General features: G+C 47.8%; 1 long non-coding RNA gene across 1 annotated transcript in view; it reads left to right on the top strand.

Annotated features, from left to right (window-relative positions):
• Window positions 1-10,006: 10,006 nt before the first annotated feature.
• LOC307215206 overlaps window positions 10,007-16,253 on the top strand; it is a 60,623-nt gene continuing 54,376 nt past the window's right edge. Inside the window, exon 1 of the long non-coding RNA XR_013838382.1 lies at window positions 10,007-10,117. This is a non-coding gene — a long non-coding RNA (uncharacterized lncRNA). The remainder of the gene's footprint in view (window positions 10,118-16,253) is intronic.

Below are 16,253 nucleotides of genomic sequence, written 5' to 3'. Positions count from 1 at the left end.
TTGTCCACAGACAGGAGGAGTTTGGATTTGATATCCCGCTTTATCACTACCCGAAGGAGTCTCAAAGCAGCTAACCATCTCCTTTCCCTTCCTCCCCCACAACAAACACTCTGTGAGGTGAGTGGGGCTGAGAGACTTCAGAGAAGTGTGACTGGCCCAAGGTCACCCAGCAGCTGCATGTGGAGGAGCCGAGACGCGAACCCGGTTCCCCAGATTACGAGACTACCGCTCTTAACCACTACACCACACTGGCTCCCCAGCTTTCTGGGTCCCCAGCATTCTGGGTCATGTGGCCAGCAGGACTAAACCGCTTCCAGCGCAACGGGACACCGTGACGGAAACTAAAGCGCACGGAAATGCCATTTACCTTCCCACCACAACGGTACCTATTTATCTACTTGTACTGGTGTGCTTTCGAACTGCTAGGTTGGCAGGAGCTGGGACAGAGCAACAGGAGCTCACCCCATCGTGGGGATTCGAACCACCGACCTTCTGATCGGCAAGTCCAAGAGGCTCAGTGGTTTAGACCACAGCGCCACCACAGGAGAGTGCACTTGGGTCCTACTTTTGGCCTTCCCACCAGCTCCTGGCTGGCCCCTTTGAGAACAGGATGCCCCATTGGCCTGATCCTGCAGGCTGTTCTTATGTTCTTGCTCCCAAGCTCATGCTGGTCCCCTCTTCGGGCTCAGACATTACTTGGGGTCCTGCTTTTGGCTTCCCCAACCCACTAGGAACCTCCCTCTGGTCCTCCGACACTCTGAGCTCCTCCCCCTGTTCTTCAGGATCGGACCATCCCCTCAAGGCCTGCCAAGGAAAACAAATAATTTATTTATGGGTGCTACAACAGCGGCAAAAGTCTTGATAGCACAAGGATGGAAGAATGAGGAAACCCCGACAAAAGAACAGTGGCAAGAGAAATCAATGAACTATGCAGAACTGGCGAAACTCACATACAAACTGTGAGATAAGGACAACTGTGATTTTAAAGAAGAATGGGAACTTTTCACAAATTACTTAAAAAGACAACAAAGGTAAATTAGATAACCAAGAGACGTGTGGTGAATGCGGTGGAAGTCTTTTATAATATTTTAACTAGGATTTATATATCGTAATGTTTGAAGTATGAATTTGGAATAATTGATTATGAAAAGTGTTTTGAACAATTGATTATGAAAATTGTGTAGATAGATGTTTTAATGTATGGTTATGTATTGTTTCTACAGTGGTGCCCCGCAAGACGAACGCCTCGCAAGACGGAAAACCCGCTAGACGAAAGGGTTTTCCGTTTTGGAAGCGCTTCGCAAAACGAATTTCCCTATGGGCTTGCTTCGCAAGACGAAAATGTCTTGCGAGTTCCTGCGGTGTTTTTTCCCTCCCCCCCCTTTTCCTAAGCCCTAAGCCGCTTATCAGCTGATCCACTGATAAGCCGCTTATCAGCTGATCCGCTAAAAGCCGCTAAACCGCTAATAGCGCTAATCCGCTAAGCTGTCAATGGGCTTGCTTCGCAAGACGAAAAAACCGCTATACGAAGAGCCTCACGGAACGGATTAATTTCGTCTTGCGAGGCAGCACTGTATGTCTTTTTTTCTTTTCATTTTTTTTGGTAACATTTAATAAAATTTAATAAAAATAATAAAAATTAAAAGACAACAAACTCCCTGGCAGGTTTTGAATAAACATACACAAGTTTATTGATTGTTTACATAGTAGACAGATAATATAAGGATTTATACAATTTTACAGTATGCAGAGAATAATATGTGTTGAGAAATCAGAGAGAGGAGCTGAGGGATGTCCTTGGTGGGGGGAGGGAGGGTTTGATGGGGAGGTGGGGGGGGAAAGGGGGGGAAATAATGAATATGATATGTCTTGATATTTTGTTATGTTGAAATTGTTAATAAAGGATCGGTCCATCCCCTCCATGACATCGCCATAGGGTTCAGGACACGAATGGACTGGCCTCCACTCAGTTGCTTCCCCCCCCCCTCGCAGGACCACATCCGTGGAGCAGGTGCTTGCTGCAACATCTCCTGTGCACTGTGAAGAACCGCCAGACCCAGGCGACTGTAATATCTAAGCACAAAGAGGACCGAGTACCTCGACACGTCAGAGGAGCCCCCTGCTTCCCAAGGTAAAACCAAGAACAGATTCCAGGTGTAGCTTTGTGATTATTATATACCAAGAAGTCAGCCATCTGTGCATGGTGTGTTCCTGCATCGTTTTCTTTCTTCCGTGGATGAGAAAGGGTGATTTGGGGGTGGGGGGGGTGGGAACCATTAAGTGTTATTAGGTGAAGAGAATGTGGATTCCTGTTCCAAACTTCTCCCTTCAGGCTAGGAACAATTTCCTGCCGCTCTTCCCTCCCCCAACCCCGCCAGACACTTCGAGATGAGGAAAGGACTTCAAAGAGGCGTTCTCAAAGCACACCCTCGCCGCCCGCAACCCCCCCCGAAAAGCGACAGGCATCCGTTAGCGAAAGTATCCATGTTGTGATACGCCACAGATTGCTGCGGTTTGCAAACCAGGCCCCGGGGTCACGAACGGCTGGATCTGCAGTTAATGCGACTTGACAGCTCGTATTATATTCTCTCACTCATGGATGGTAGAGCCAGGTCCCGTTACATACGGAGGAAATCCCTCCGGGTCAAGGTGGAAGAAACATAGCGGAGAGATCCGTATTCCCTGAGAAGCCATTACCCTCCAGAGCACCGTACGGCACACACGTGCTCGTACACCTTCTGCCTGTGCCAAGAGGAGGAATTAGCAGCAAAGATCGAGCCCAGGCAGCAAGTGCAGAAATGCAAGAGGTGTCACTGGTAGCAAAGGCAGCCCAGCATTTTCCAGCCCAAGGGCTGCATTCACTTCTGAACATGGCTCACTCCTGATCATTGATGAATGATTCCTAGTCCCATCCAAGAAGCCCTTTTCCTGTGATTATATTTAAGGGAAGGAGAGAGAGGGAGAGCTTCTTTCATGCTCTGTATGCCTCCAAATTGCCTGTTCTGTTCCTAGATCCACCTTATGAGGGATGTCTTAGCTACTGCAGGCTCAGGACCGCAATACCTCAAGGACCGCCTCTTTCCATATGAACCTACCCGGACCCTGAGATCATCTTCTGAGGCCTCCTTTGTGTGCTTCCTCCTCGAAAGGTCCAGAGGGTGGCAACACGAGAACGGGGCCTTCTCTGCGGTGGCTCCCTGTCTGTGGAATGCTCTCCCCAGGGATGTTTGCTTGGCACCTTCATTATACACCTTTAGGCGGCAGGCAAAAACGTTCCTTTATAACCAGGCCTTTGGTTGATCTGTTGTCTTTGTCCATGGGGTTTTCTTCGCAGGGATACTGGATTGGCTTGCCGGTTCCTGCTCCAGGTGGATCACGTTTAGTCAAAACTCTCCACTATGACCTGTCCATCTTGGATGGCCCTGCACGGCATAGCTCATAGCTTCTCTGAGTTATTCAAGCCCCTTCGACACGGCAAGGCAGTGATCCATGAAGGAAGAGACTCTTGAGAGTCCCATGGACTGCAAGAAGATCAAACCTATCCATTCTTCTTTTTTTTTTAATATCCATTCTTAAGGAAATCAGCCCTGAGTGCTCACTGGAAGGACAGATCCTGAAGCTGAGGCTCCAATCCTTTGGCCACCTCATGAGAAGAGAAGACTCCCTGGAAAAGACCCTGATGTTGGGAAAGATGGAGGGTACAAGGAGAAGGGGACAACAGAGGACGAGATGGTGTGGTGTAGTGGTTAAGAGTGGTAGACTCATAATCTGGGGAACCGGGTTCGATTCCCCGCTCCTCTACATGCAGCTGCTGGGTGACCTTGGGCCAGTCACACTTCTCTGATGTCTCTCAGCCCCACTCACCTCACAGAGTGTTTGTTGTGGGGGAGGAATGGAAAGGAGAATGTTAGCCACTTTGAGACTCCTTCGGGTAGTGATAAAGCGGGATATGAAATCCAAACTCTTCTTCTTCTGCCAGCATGAGTTTGACCAAACTGCGGGAGGCAGTGAAAGACAGGAGTGCCTGGCGTGCTCTGGTCCATGGGGTCACAAAGAGTCGGATACGACTAAATGACTAAACAACAACAAATTGGTTGATCTAAGGGATGCGGGTGGTGCTGTGGGTTAAACCACAGAGCCTCTTGGGCTTGCCGATCAGAAGGGGGGTGGTTTGAATCCCCACAACGGGGTGAGCTCCCGTTGCTCGGTCCCTGTTTCTGCCAACCTAGCAGTTCGAAAGCACATCAAAGTGCAAGTAGATAAATAGGTACCACTCCAGCGGGAAGGTAAATGGCATTTCCGTGCACTGCTGTGATTCGTCAGAAGTGGCATAGTCGTGATGGCCACATGACCCGGAAACTGAATGCCACCTCCCTCGGCCAATAAAGCGAGATGAGCGCCACAACCCCAGAGTCGGCCATGACTGGACCTAATGGTCAGGGGTCCCTTTACCTTTACCTTTTGGTTGACCCTATTGACATCCAACACACTTTTTTTTTTGGGGGGGGGTTATTGGGTTACTGCTTTTGGTTTGATTTTATATGTTGGGGTCTTGTTGTGAACCACCCTGAGACCTTTGGGTATGTTGTTGTTGTTTAGTCGTTTAGTCATGTCCGACTCTTCGTGACCCCCTGGACCAGAGCACGCCAGGCACTCTGTCTTCCACTGCCTCCCGCAGTTTGGTCAAACTCATGCTGGTAGCTTCGAGAACACTATCCAACCATCTCATCCTCTGTCGTCCCCATCTCCTTGTGCCCTCCATCTTTCCCAGCATCAGGGTCTTTTCCAGGGAGTCTTCTCTTCTCAGGAGGTGGCCAAAGTATTGGAGCCTCAGCTTCAGTATCTGTCCTTCCAGTGAGCACTCAGGGCTGATTTCCTTCGGAATGGAGAGGTTTGATCTTCTTGCAGTCCATGGGACTTTCAAGAGTCTTCTCCAGCACCATAATTCAAAAGCATCAATTCTTTGGCGATCAGCCTTCGGGTATAGGGCGGTGTATAAGTTGAATAAATAATGATGATGATGATGGGAGTTGTAGTCTAGCAATATTAGGAGGGCTACAGGTTCCCTCATCTCTGCTACTGACGTAGGACTGGATTTTGGAGAGAAGGACTTTCAGATGAGCTTCAGCCCTGCTTAAAAACTTCTGTACTCCACTTGGCGGTCCATGAAGCTGCCCCAGGGTCCTTTGCAAGGGATCTTAACACACTTTGGAAAGAAAATGGAAAAAAATGGCATGGGGTTTGTGGGGAGCGACGGCGGGCAAGGTATATTCCAGCTTCACACAGTAGAATAGTGTTTTCCATTAAACCTGGGGCTGTTCATTCTTTTAATGAGCTGAGTACTGCAGTCCCGTACACATTTCAGGTAACAGGATCTCCCTCTGTACGTTTCTTTTTTCTTAACAGTGTCTGATTTAGGGATCTGCAAGGCTGTTTCCACGATTTCCAAGTTATTCCACCTTCGGTGACTCCTGTGAAGTCTGCAGCAGAGCTCCCCTGGAAAAACTATTGAAAAGCAAACCCGCTTTCACGTCCCCTATAAAATTTGGTTCTGTTCAAGGTAATTCTCCCTTCTAGACATTCAAAACCTTTACCAAATTGTTAAAAGCCATTTATCCACCCTGCGATTAAACGACAGAATATTTTGGCAAAGGCATAGATCTTTCCTTCAGACGGGGAGTATTTTGTCTACCTCATTTACAGCCTGTACAAAGCCATATTTTTTAACATTCGAGACTCTTGCTATTTTTCCATTTTCGCTCCTACCTACCCTGACCCATAAACCAGTTTTACTCCCCGTGGTGCCACAGCCCGTCAGTCCAGATTAGAAAGTTCGGGGACTCAAAAAACCCACCAATATTGACACCCACATTTCTTTTCCCCCATCCAACATTTATGACCCAATACAAATTTCTAAAACCCAACAGCGGATTTCTTTCACTTTTTAAAGTAATCACTGTGCCAAACACAATCGTGGAAGGAAGGCTGGGCATATCTGTCAATTTTGGCTTCTCTCAGTTTCTCATCTTTCCAATCCTAAATTCAGTTCTGCACACATCCACATTAGTTTTCAATTTTATTTTATTGTTAAATATGAAAAAGAGGCCTTATGAAAAGTCACCAGCATTTTAGTGCAAATTGTATACAGACGTTTGTATTACTCTGCAAGCAATCTTCCCTAACACAATGCATTTTAAAATCTTGTTTTCACAAATATTTGCACTTTTATACTCACACTTCACTGCAGGATAGACTTTTCTGTCCACATGACTTGGCTGGAAAACTGCATTGCAAAATTCAGAGAAGTGCAAGTTTTGAAGCACAGCTGTGTTTCAATTCTCATATCATTTCAGACACAGACTTACCAAACTAAACATAGTTTACAAAAATAATAGCAGATTTGAATTCCTCACGCCCCAAAACATATTTTTAAGACCCCTCAATGAAGAAATTTGCAAAAATTAAGTTTCACCCCCCCCCTAAAATGGCATGCTAGTAAAAACAAAATAATTTTTGCAATTTCACAATGCTGCAGAATTTAGCATCCGCTAGCAGAACATGGGTGCAGAATTTAGAATTCTGTAAAGCAACACAAGTCTTTCAGAGCTCAGAGCAGATACAGCATTAGTAAGGGAGACGAATTCTTCTGTTTTTAATGACTGATGTTTTAATGTATTTTGAATCATTTGTTGGAAGCTGCCCAGAGTGGGCAGGGTAGAAATAAGTTATTATTACTGTTTGTTTGTTTGTTGTTGTTGTTATTGTTGTTGCTGCTATACTTCTTTATCCAAAGTGTTCAATATGCTTTTTGTTTAACAAATAGAATTGGGGTAGGTGGGTGTATGTTGTGGGTGAAAAACACGGATTTTTATTTTCTTTAGAAAATGATCTCACCTAACTGTAAACGTCCCCTAATAGTCGCTCGTAGATAAATCACTGGTGCTTATTTTATTAGTGGTTTTAAATACAATAGCAGCATTTTTATGATTTGGCCCTCGACTCCATTCCCTGCCCTGACGCAGCACCTCTCCATTGGAGTTGGCTGCGGCCGTCAAACAAGGCTGGATCCCATTACAAACGCAGGAAAGGAAGAACACCTTACGAAAGTGAAGGGAAAAGAAGAAGAAATTTGTTTGTTGCAGAGAATCCAGCCACTTAGGAGCCCTTAAAGGAAACCTTGTGTGCGTTCCAACTTGTCGGCTGAGAACAACCCGAAACTATTCCATCTGTGCTGAGGCATAGAAATGCCTTATCTGTTTGGCCCCGGATCAGAGACTTGACAATCTGGCTAAGAAGGGCTGGCAGATCTGGTGAGACAGCCAGGTGGAACATGCTTGCTATTTAATTAAAAGGGCTGGACTTAGAAATGAAGAGATTCTGTAGAAATGGCTGGTCCTGATTGCTTTGCTTAGCACGGATTTCCCCAACCTGCTGCTAAGGTCTGCCCTCCATAGTTGGAGGCATCAATGCTTCTGAATACCACCAGTTCAGCTTGCAGATCAGAAGGTCAGCGGTTCGAATCCCCGCGACAGAGTGAGCTCCCATTGCTCTGTCCCAGCTCCTGCCAACCTAGCAGTTTGAAAGCACACCAGTGCAAGTAGATAAATAGGTACCTCTGTGGTGGGAAGCTAAACGGCATTTCCGTGCGCTCTGGTTTCCGTCATGGTGTCCTGTTGCACCAGAAGCGGTTTAGTCATGCTGGCCACATCACCCGGAAAGCTGTCTGTGGACAAACGCCAGCTCCCTCAGCCTGAAAGCGAGATGAGCACCACAACCCCATAGTCGCCTATGACAGCTTCATTTAGGGAAGATGTTTTTAAAAGAATTACAAATGTTTTATTATGTTTTTATATTTGTTGGATGCCACCCAAAGTGACTAGGGCAACCCAGTCACATGCGTGGGGTATAAATAGTAAAATGATGATGATGATGATGATGATGATGATGATGATGATGATAATGATGATGATGATGATGGAATAGGACATTCCTATTTTCACCAGAGAAATGCTGGTGGGTATGGTATGATGGAATTTGCTCCTGCAAGACGTCATGATGGCCAACAACTTGGGTGCTCTAAACCTCTGAGCCTCTTGAGCTTGCTGATCAGAAGGCCGGCAGTTTGAATCCCCGTGATGGGGTGAGCTCCCATTGCTCTGTCCCAGGTCCTGCCAACCTAGCAGTTCAAAAGCACACTAGTGCAAGTAGATAAATAGGTACTGCTGTGGTGGGAAGGTAAACAGCGTTTCTGTGCGCTCTGGTTTCCGTCATGGTTTCCTGTTGCACCAGCACTCTGGCTTCTGTCTGTGGGATGGTTTACTTTAGCAGAGTTAAACAATCCCCTTTATAAGTTTATGCAGTGATCAGCTTGTTTCCATTGAGATTCCATTCAGCACATGGATTGATAATATGGACAGACTAGTTTTAAGGACTTAAGCTGTGGATTTAAGGCTGTGTGGAGATAAACTTTCGAACCAAAGCATGTTTTGAGAAGAGCGTGGAATGTATAATGACGCAGTTAAAAGTGCCGTCGCCATATTGGGAAGTTCTGTCGGAGGACTTAAGTCTGAAAGGAGAAATAGAGAAATAGAGCTGTTTTTATATTGTGGGTGAAACTCCTCAGTGGGACTTAAGAACGACAGTTCTGTAATTAATGATGGAAAGAGTGCTGTTATCTGTGAAGGTGATGATATATGGAAACCATCTCGATTTGAGGATTGGAAGAACGGAAAAATTCACACAGGATTATTATTGGTGTTTATCGGCTTAAGGAGACTATCAGAAGAGATCATAAAGAAAAGAGAGAAAATATATGAACAAGAGGTGATGTGGAAACAGCTAGATAAGACTGCATAGAATTATGAACTTTGTTTGGACTGATTTGGACATTAACGCAGTAGCAAGAAGATGATCAGAATCCCCCTTCGGATCTTGAAATATGTGTCCCCTCAACAAAATTTAAAATTCGGCTTTGTAATTCGGAATTTATGTGATGTGATTTGATTTGATTTGATTGGCCGGTTAATAATATATATATATATATATATTTTAAAAAAGATAATATGGACAGACTAGCTACATACGAACGAATTGCATGTCGGCGCAAAATACGAATGGATAAATATGAAGAAATCTGGAACGAATATTTAAGCAATAAGGCGGATAGTGGTGGGAAGTAGGGGGAGGAGAGAGAGGTGGGGAAATATTGTTAAAAAAGGTGTAGTCATAGGTATATCAGTGTATACAAATCCAAACTGTCAAATTGTGTTATTATTGTTTTTGCTGTATGTGTCTTTTGCAGCAGTTGTTCGTATCAAAAAAAAAAAGATTAAATAAAACAAAAACAACAATCCCCTTTATAAGTTTTTGCAGTGATCAGCTTGTTGCTGACTCGTCTGAGTTCTACTAGCAAAGATGCCTTCCTGGTTAAAAATCCCTTTGAATCTCTCTTAGAGAGTACACACACAAATCTGATTCATGTTAATATAAAACTATTTTCCTCTCGGGACGCAGGTGGCGCTGTGGGTTAAAGCCTCAGCGCCTAGGACTTGCCAATCGAAAGGTCGGCGGTTCGAATCCCTGTGGCGGGGTGCGCTCCCGCTGCTCGGTCCCAGCGCCTGCCAACCTAGCAGTTCAAAAGCACCTCCGGGTGCAAGTAGATAAATAGGAACCGCTTACCAGCGGGAAGGTAAATGGCGTTTCCGTGTGCGGCTCTGGCTCTGGCTCTGGCTCTGGCCAGAGCAGCGATGTCACGCTGGCCACGTGACCCGGAAGTGTCTCCGGACAGCGCTGGCCCCTGGCCTCTTAAGTGAGATGGGCGCACAACCCCAGAGTCTGTCAAGACTGGCCCGTACGGGCAGGGGTACCTTTACCTTTTATTTTCCTCTCAGATTCATTCAGGTTTACAGAACCGTACCTGAAGGCAGGCTTAGGTTACATAACAAGCAAATGAACTATACCAGAGGGACGTTGGTCCTGAGGCGACTGCAACTGGGCAGTTATCTTTCAAAACTACCAGCAACCGACAAACTGGTTGTCACAGCAACCGGTTAGAACATGGAGGCCATTAGTCCTCTGTCGGAATGCTGTACTTGACGGCACCTTTACATCCCACACTGTCATGGTGTCCCGTTGCGCCAGAAGTGGCTTAGTCCTGTCTGTGGACAAACGCCAGCTCCCTCAGCCTGAAAGCAAAATGAGCGCCGCAACCCCATAGTCACCTTTGACTGGACTTCACCGCCCAGGGGTCCTTTACCTTTACCTTTTACACCTGTTCTGCCCTCCAAAGTTGGAGGCATCAGTGCTTCTGAATACCAGTTGCGGGAAACACTGGGAGAATGTTGCTCTTGTGCTCGTATCCTGTTTGGGAGTTTTTCACAAGCATCTGCGTGATCCCCATGAGAACAGAATGCTGGAGTAGATGGGTCGTTAGCCTAATAATAATAATAATAATAATACCCCACCATCTGACTAAGTTGGCCCAGCCACTCTGGGAGGCTTCCAACATTAACATAATAAAACAAAACAAAACGCTTTCCTAGACAGGGTTGCCTTCAGATGTCTTCTAAAGCTTGTATAATTACATATCTCCTTGGCTCAGGGGTCACCATAATGCCATACTGTGCTGGTCCCGGGGGGGGGGTTACCATGGGGTGAGGTCCAGGACCTGAGTTGAGGGTCGGCAGACAGTCCTCCTCGGGCGAAGCAGGGTCCACAGAGGGAAGCCGGGCAAGGACAGGAACTCTGGGGGAAAGAGGACTGGCCGAAACAGCCCATCAACGACGTTGCTCCCGCAACCTGGGACCGGGCTGACTGGCCTTTATCTTCTCTGAGGCCAGGGGCGGTCCCGGCCCCCAGGAGACCCGCCTCTCCTGGCCTTAAGGTGAGCACTCCTCCTGGGAGAAACCAGTTCCCTTCGCCTCTCTGCCCTGAGCCTCTGCAGTTCAGGAGAGGCTGAAGGGTTACTGGGCCCAGGGGGAGACTCACCTGTAGGCACTGAGTCCTCAACCACCTCTGGAGCCAGAGTGGATTCACCTGGTGCCTGCTCCTGAGGATCCGGCACAGGTGCAGGCGCTTCAGAATCAAGGCCCTGCCCCAGTTCAGCCGGCCCTGGAGGTGGGGACTCCTGTGCAGGCTGGGATTCCTCCGGTTCAGCCTCTGAATTGGATTCCCAGGCCATCACACATACTGTCAGGAGTGCATGCAGGAGTCAGGCCCTGTGACCAGTAGGGCTTCACAGGATCGGGGCCTTCCTAAGTTTGTTCTGGAGAGGCAAGGTGCGGCCGCACAGGTGAGGCTGCTTGGTAACTCACTGCACCTGATGGCAAGAGCCGGAAGGGATATAAGGTCAGCATTTCCCTTCGGCTCTTTGCCACAGCAACACGTTTCCTGCCTTGCTGTGTTTGGCTCCTTGCTTCCTGATCCTCAGACCTCGACTTCTTGACTCCTTGCTTCTTGATCCTCAGACCCTTGACTTTGTGACTCCCTGCTCCCTGACCCTCAGACCCCTGGCTTCTGGACTCTCGTTCCTGCTCCCACCCCGCAATCTTGACCCCGGTCCCGATGTCCTCAACCAGGACTTCGATCGCCCGTAGACTGGACGGTGACACATACCCTCCAACATTTCTTCAATGAAAATAGGGACGTCGTAAGGAAAAGCGGGACATTCTGGGATCAAATGAAAAAACTAGGACGGCTTCTGTAAATCCAGGACTGTCCCTGGAAAATAGGGACACTCGGAGGGTCTGAGGTGGGCCATTGCAGGATCTCCCTAGGTCCTTGTGTTATGGTTAAAGTCTCCAAAGCACTGGTGTTGTTAACAGCTGCCGGAAGGTTTCTCTTTAACCTTTTCTCCCCAGCACACGGATCTCCCTCCCCTTTGGAAGATAAGCTGCTGTACAGAGTCAAACTGCCAGTCCATCAACTAGCAGTGGCCAGAGGCTCAGGCAAATCTCTTCCTCAACCACATAAGGAGCTGCTGAGAACTGAACCCAAGACCTTTTCCATGCAAGGCAGATGCTTTCTCAATGAGCTGCAGAACTCCTCCTCCCTCCACCCGCCCTGTAGCCTGCAGTCTTGGCATGGAGTCCCTCGCAGGTTAGGCTCCGCGATCTGTAAACACTCAAGTAATTATAGCATTAAAACAAGAGACACAGATTACGGGGGTCCCGATAGCATCACTCTCACCTGGAGTAATGAGAAAGGGAGTTGGGGCTTTTACGAGCACAGCCACCATTAGGAGCCCGAAGAGGTCTGCAGGTTTTGAAATCGCCTGCCTTGTCATCTTCGGGACAGCTCAGGATTATTAAAGAAAACAGTGCAAGAACGCAGGGAGCTGACTTCGTAATGCTGAGCCAGAACGTTGATCTGTTTAGCTTAGTATTTGCTACGCTGAATGACAACCAGAGGCCTACGCCAGTGGCGAAAATTGTAGAAACATTTTGGGGAAAGTGTATTTCTGAGGTTTGATGGCTCATAACACCACTTTTTTCGGAGTAATGGCATAAAATCATATATCAGGGGAAAGATAATTTAATGAAGACTGTAATGCAACAAAGTTTGTTCAGTTATCTGTATTCTATCAAAGGTTATAGCCAAATAACCAGAAAAAGGAAGCACAATTTGCTTAGGTTGATATGCAGTAGCTTTTCCTCCCCCCCCCCCCAGCTTGTTAAATGGCTTGGGATGCATATACCTAAAGGGGGGAACTCTCCCGATACCAGTTTTTTTAGTTTTCTTTGCCCTCCCCTAAACAGCATTAAGAACATGGTCTGTTTACTTCTAGGAGAATGGTGACTCAATGCCACTTTCAACACTGTACACACAGGGGTAACTGTGCCCCCGGAAGGACCAGGTGCGCAGCCTGGGAGTCATGTTGGACTCACAGCTGTCCATGGAGGTGCAGGTCAATTCTGTGTCCAGGGCAGCTGTCTACCAGCTCTATCTGGTACGCAGGAAGAGACCCTCCCTGCCTGCAGAGTGTCTCGCCAGAGTGGTGCATGCTCTAGTTATCTCCCGCTTGGACTACTGCAATGCGCTCTATGTGGGGCTACCTTTGAAGGTGACCCGGAAACTACAACTAATCCAGAATGCAGCAGCTAGACTGGTGACTGGGAGCGGCTGCCGAGACCACATAACACCGGTCTTGAAAGACCTTCATTGGCTCCCAGTATGTTTCTGAGCATAATTCAAAGTGTTGGTGCTGACCTTGAAAGCCCTAAATGGCCTCAGTCCAGTATATCTGAAGGAGCGTCTCCACACCTGTCATTCAGCCCGGACATTGAGGTCCAGCTCCGAGGGCCTTCTGGTGGTTCCCTCCCTGCGAGAAGTGAGGTTACAGGGAACCAGGCAGAGGGCCTTCCCTGTAGTGGCGCCCGCCCTGTGGAACGCCCTCCCACCAGATGTCAAAGAGATAAACAACCACCTGATATTCAGAAGACATCTGAAGGCAGCCCTGTTTAGGGAAGCTTTTAATGTTCAATGCATTACGGTATTTTAATATTTTGTTGGAAGCCACCCAGAGTGGCTGGGGAAGCCCAGCCAGATGGGTGGGGTATAAATAATAAATTATTATTATTATTATTATTATTATTATTATTATTATTATTATACACATACACACAAATGTAGCTGTCTGGTCTTCCTTGTTGCTCACCTCCTTCCACTGGCCAGTTCACCTCCACATGGAAGGAGACCACCCAGTGCTGACAACCACAGCCGTTGGCCCCTGTGTTCTGCCAGGGAAGAGGGAGTGGACCGCCTTTATATCAGCACAGCTGCCATGTGCTTTTGTGACATCACAGGCAGTCCACAGCCAATGGCAACAGCTGAGGAGGCATCACCATAGCCTCCTTAGACCTCACAATGGTGGATGCAGCTCAACAGCCCTTATCTGTATTGGTTAGTAAAGGTAAAAGTTAAAGGACTCCTGGATGGTCAAGTCCAGTCAAAGGCGACTATGGGGTCGCGGTGCTCATCTCGCTTCCAGGCCAAGGGAGCCAGCGTTTGTCCACAGACAGCTTTCTGGGTCATGTGGCCAGCAGGACTAAATTGCTTCTGGCCGTGATGGAAACCAGAGCGCACAAAAAGGCCGTTTACCTTCCCGTCGGAGCGGTACCTATTTATCTACTTGTACTTGCATGCTTTCAAGCAGCTAGGTTGGCAGGAGCTGGGACAGAGCAATGGGAGCTCACTCCATTGCGGGAATTCGATCCACCAACCTTCTGATTGGCAAGCCCAAGAGGCTCAGTAGTTCAGACCACAGCATCATGTCAAGTGTCCGTGTTAAGTGTATTGGTACCAAGGAAGGACACACTATATTTTGGGAGGAGTATTTTTCAGCCCAGTGGCTGCATTCCTTTGTGTCCTCATGAGGAGCAGTATGACTTTCTCCCAATATACACATTTGTACACATCAAAGTGCAAGTAGATAAATAGGTACCGCTCCGGCAGGAAGGTAAACAGCGTTTCCGTGCGCTGCTCTGGTTCGCCAGAAGCGGCTTAGTCATGCTGGCCACATGACCCAAAAGCTGTACGCCGGCTCCCTCAGCCAGTAAAGCGAGATGAGCGCCACAACCCCAGAGTCGGTCACGACTGGACCTAGTGGTCAGGGGTCCCTTTACCTTTACCTTACATGTCATATCCAAGGCCGTCTTAAGCATATCCAGCGCCGTGGTGCAATGATCCCTCCGGCGCCCCACCCCACATTTCCCAGAGTTGTCGACCTTTTCCCAAGCCTCTGCAGTGGATCGCTCTCCTCCTGCGAAGGCTTGGGAGGCAAGCTGTATGCCCGCCAACCATATGGTTGATGGGGTGCAGCTGACGGGCATGCAGGAGGGAAAGTGAAGGCCGCCGGCAAAGCCGCGCAGCTCCCCCACTTGCTAGGGCACCCCTGAGAGGCCAGCGCCCTGGCGCAACATGCCAGTAAACCCAATGGGGAAAACGGCTCTGGTCATATCACAGCAAAGCAATTTACATCTTGGATGATTTTTTAAGAATTATATGCAGTTTTATGCACTCTTTACCTCCGCATATGCATCTTCGGGGTAGCTCAGTCAGTAGAGAAGGAGACTCCTTGTCTCAGGGTCCAGCTCCACATTGGGCGAATGATCCCTGCATTGCAGGGGTTTGGACTAGATGAGTCTTGTCATCCCTTCCAACTCTAGAATTCTTTGATTTCTTGGCCGGATAGCTGCATCGCAAAATTCAGGGAAGCGCAAACTTTGAAGGATGGTTGTGTTTCAGTCTGAGCATTCTTCCCGGCAGCGTAAATCATGCAGGTTCACCTTTAAACGTGAACTGAATTGAGTTCCTCCCCATCCCTACCAACAGTAAAGATCTCTTGGCCGCTTTGCAGTGGTTACTTACATATCAGGTTAGTGTCATTCCCGCTGCCCTGGCTTTCCAGATCCAAACAGGAATGTTTATTGTTCTGCTTCTCAAGAGCAGAGCTCAGGGCAGCTAAAAATACCCTCTGATTTCTTTCTATATTTATGTGATGTTGTTTACACGGGTTCTTACAGGCAGGAACTGGCAAATGGTTGCAAGAGGGAGGTGTGGAGAGGCTCCAAATAAAGGCCGGTTTGAGCTTCACTTCCCGCACAGAGAAGATAGCAGAGGGCATTGAAATATATGCAGCGAGGGCATATCGTCGACACACAACAGGGCTGGGTTTCTGGCAGTTTGTGTCCATTTTTTTAAAAGTATGCAAGGACTCAGTGCTGGCAAAAGAAAAGTCTCGCTTGTGACCTTCCCACATTTTGAGAACCGATCAAATATTCTTGCATTGACGGTATAATCACAGCCCAGAGATTGATCACACATTAGCAGTTAGGTATCTAGGTTCTTTCCAAGTAGTGATATATGGAAGTGAGAGCTGGACCGTAAAGAAGGCTGATTGCCAAAGAATTGATGCTTTTGAATTCTGGTGCTGGAGGAGACTCTTGAGAGTCCCATGGACTGCAAGAAGACCAAACTGATCCATTCTGAAGGAAATCAGCCCTGAGTGCTCACTGGAAGGACAGATCCTGAAGCTGAGGCTCCAAGACTTTGGCCACCTCCTGAGAAGAGAAGACTCCCTGGAAAAGACCCTGATGCTGGGAAAGATGGGGGGCACAAGGAGAAGGGGACAACAGAGGATGAGATGGTGGGACAGTGTTCTCGAAGCTACCAGCATGAGTTTGACCAAACTGCGGGAGGCAGTGGAAGACAGGAGTGCCTGGCGTGCTCTGGTCCATGGGGTCACGAAGAGTCAG

This window comes from Podarcis cretensis (assembly GCF_951804945.1).
Source record: "Podarcis cretensis genome assembly, chromosome: 4".
NCBI classification, from domain to species: Eukaryota; Metazoa; Chordata; class Lepidosauria; order Squamata; family Lacertidae; genus Podarcis; species Podarcis cretensis.
The sequence above is the reverse complement of the archived record's forward strand: the minus strand, read 5'-3'. Positions and strand labels throughout refer to the sequence as shown.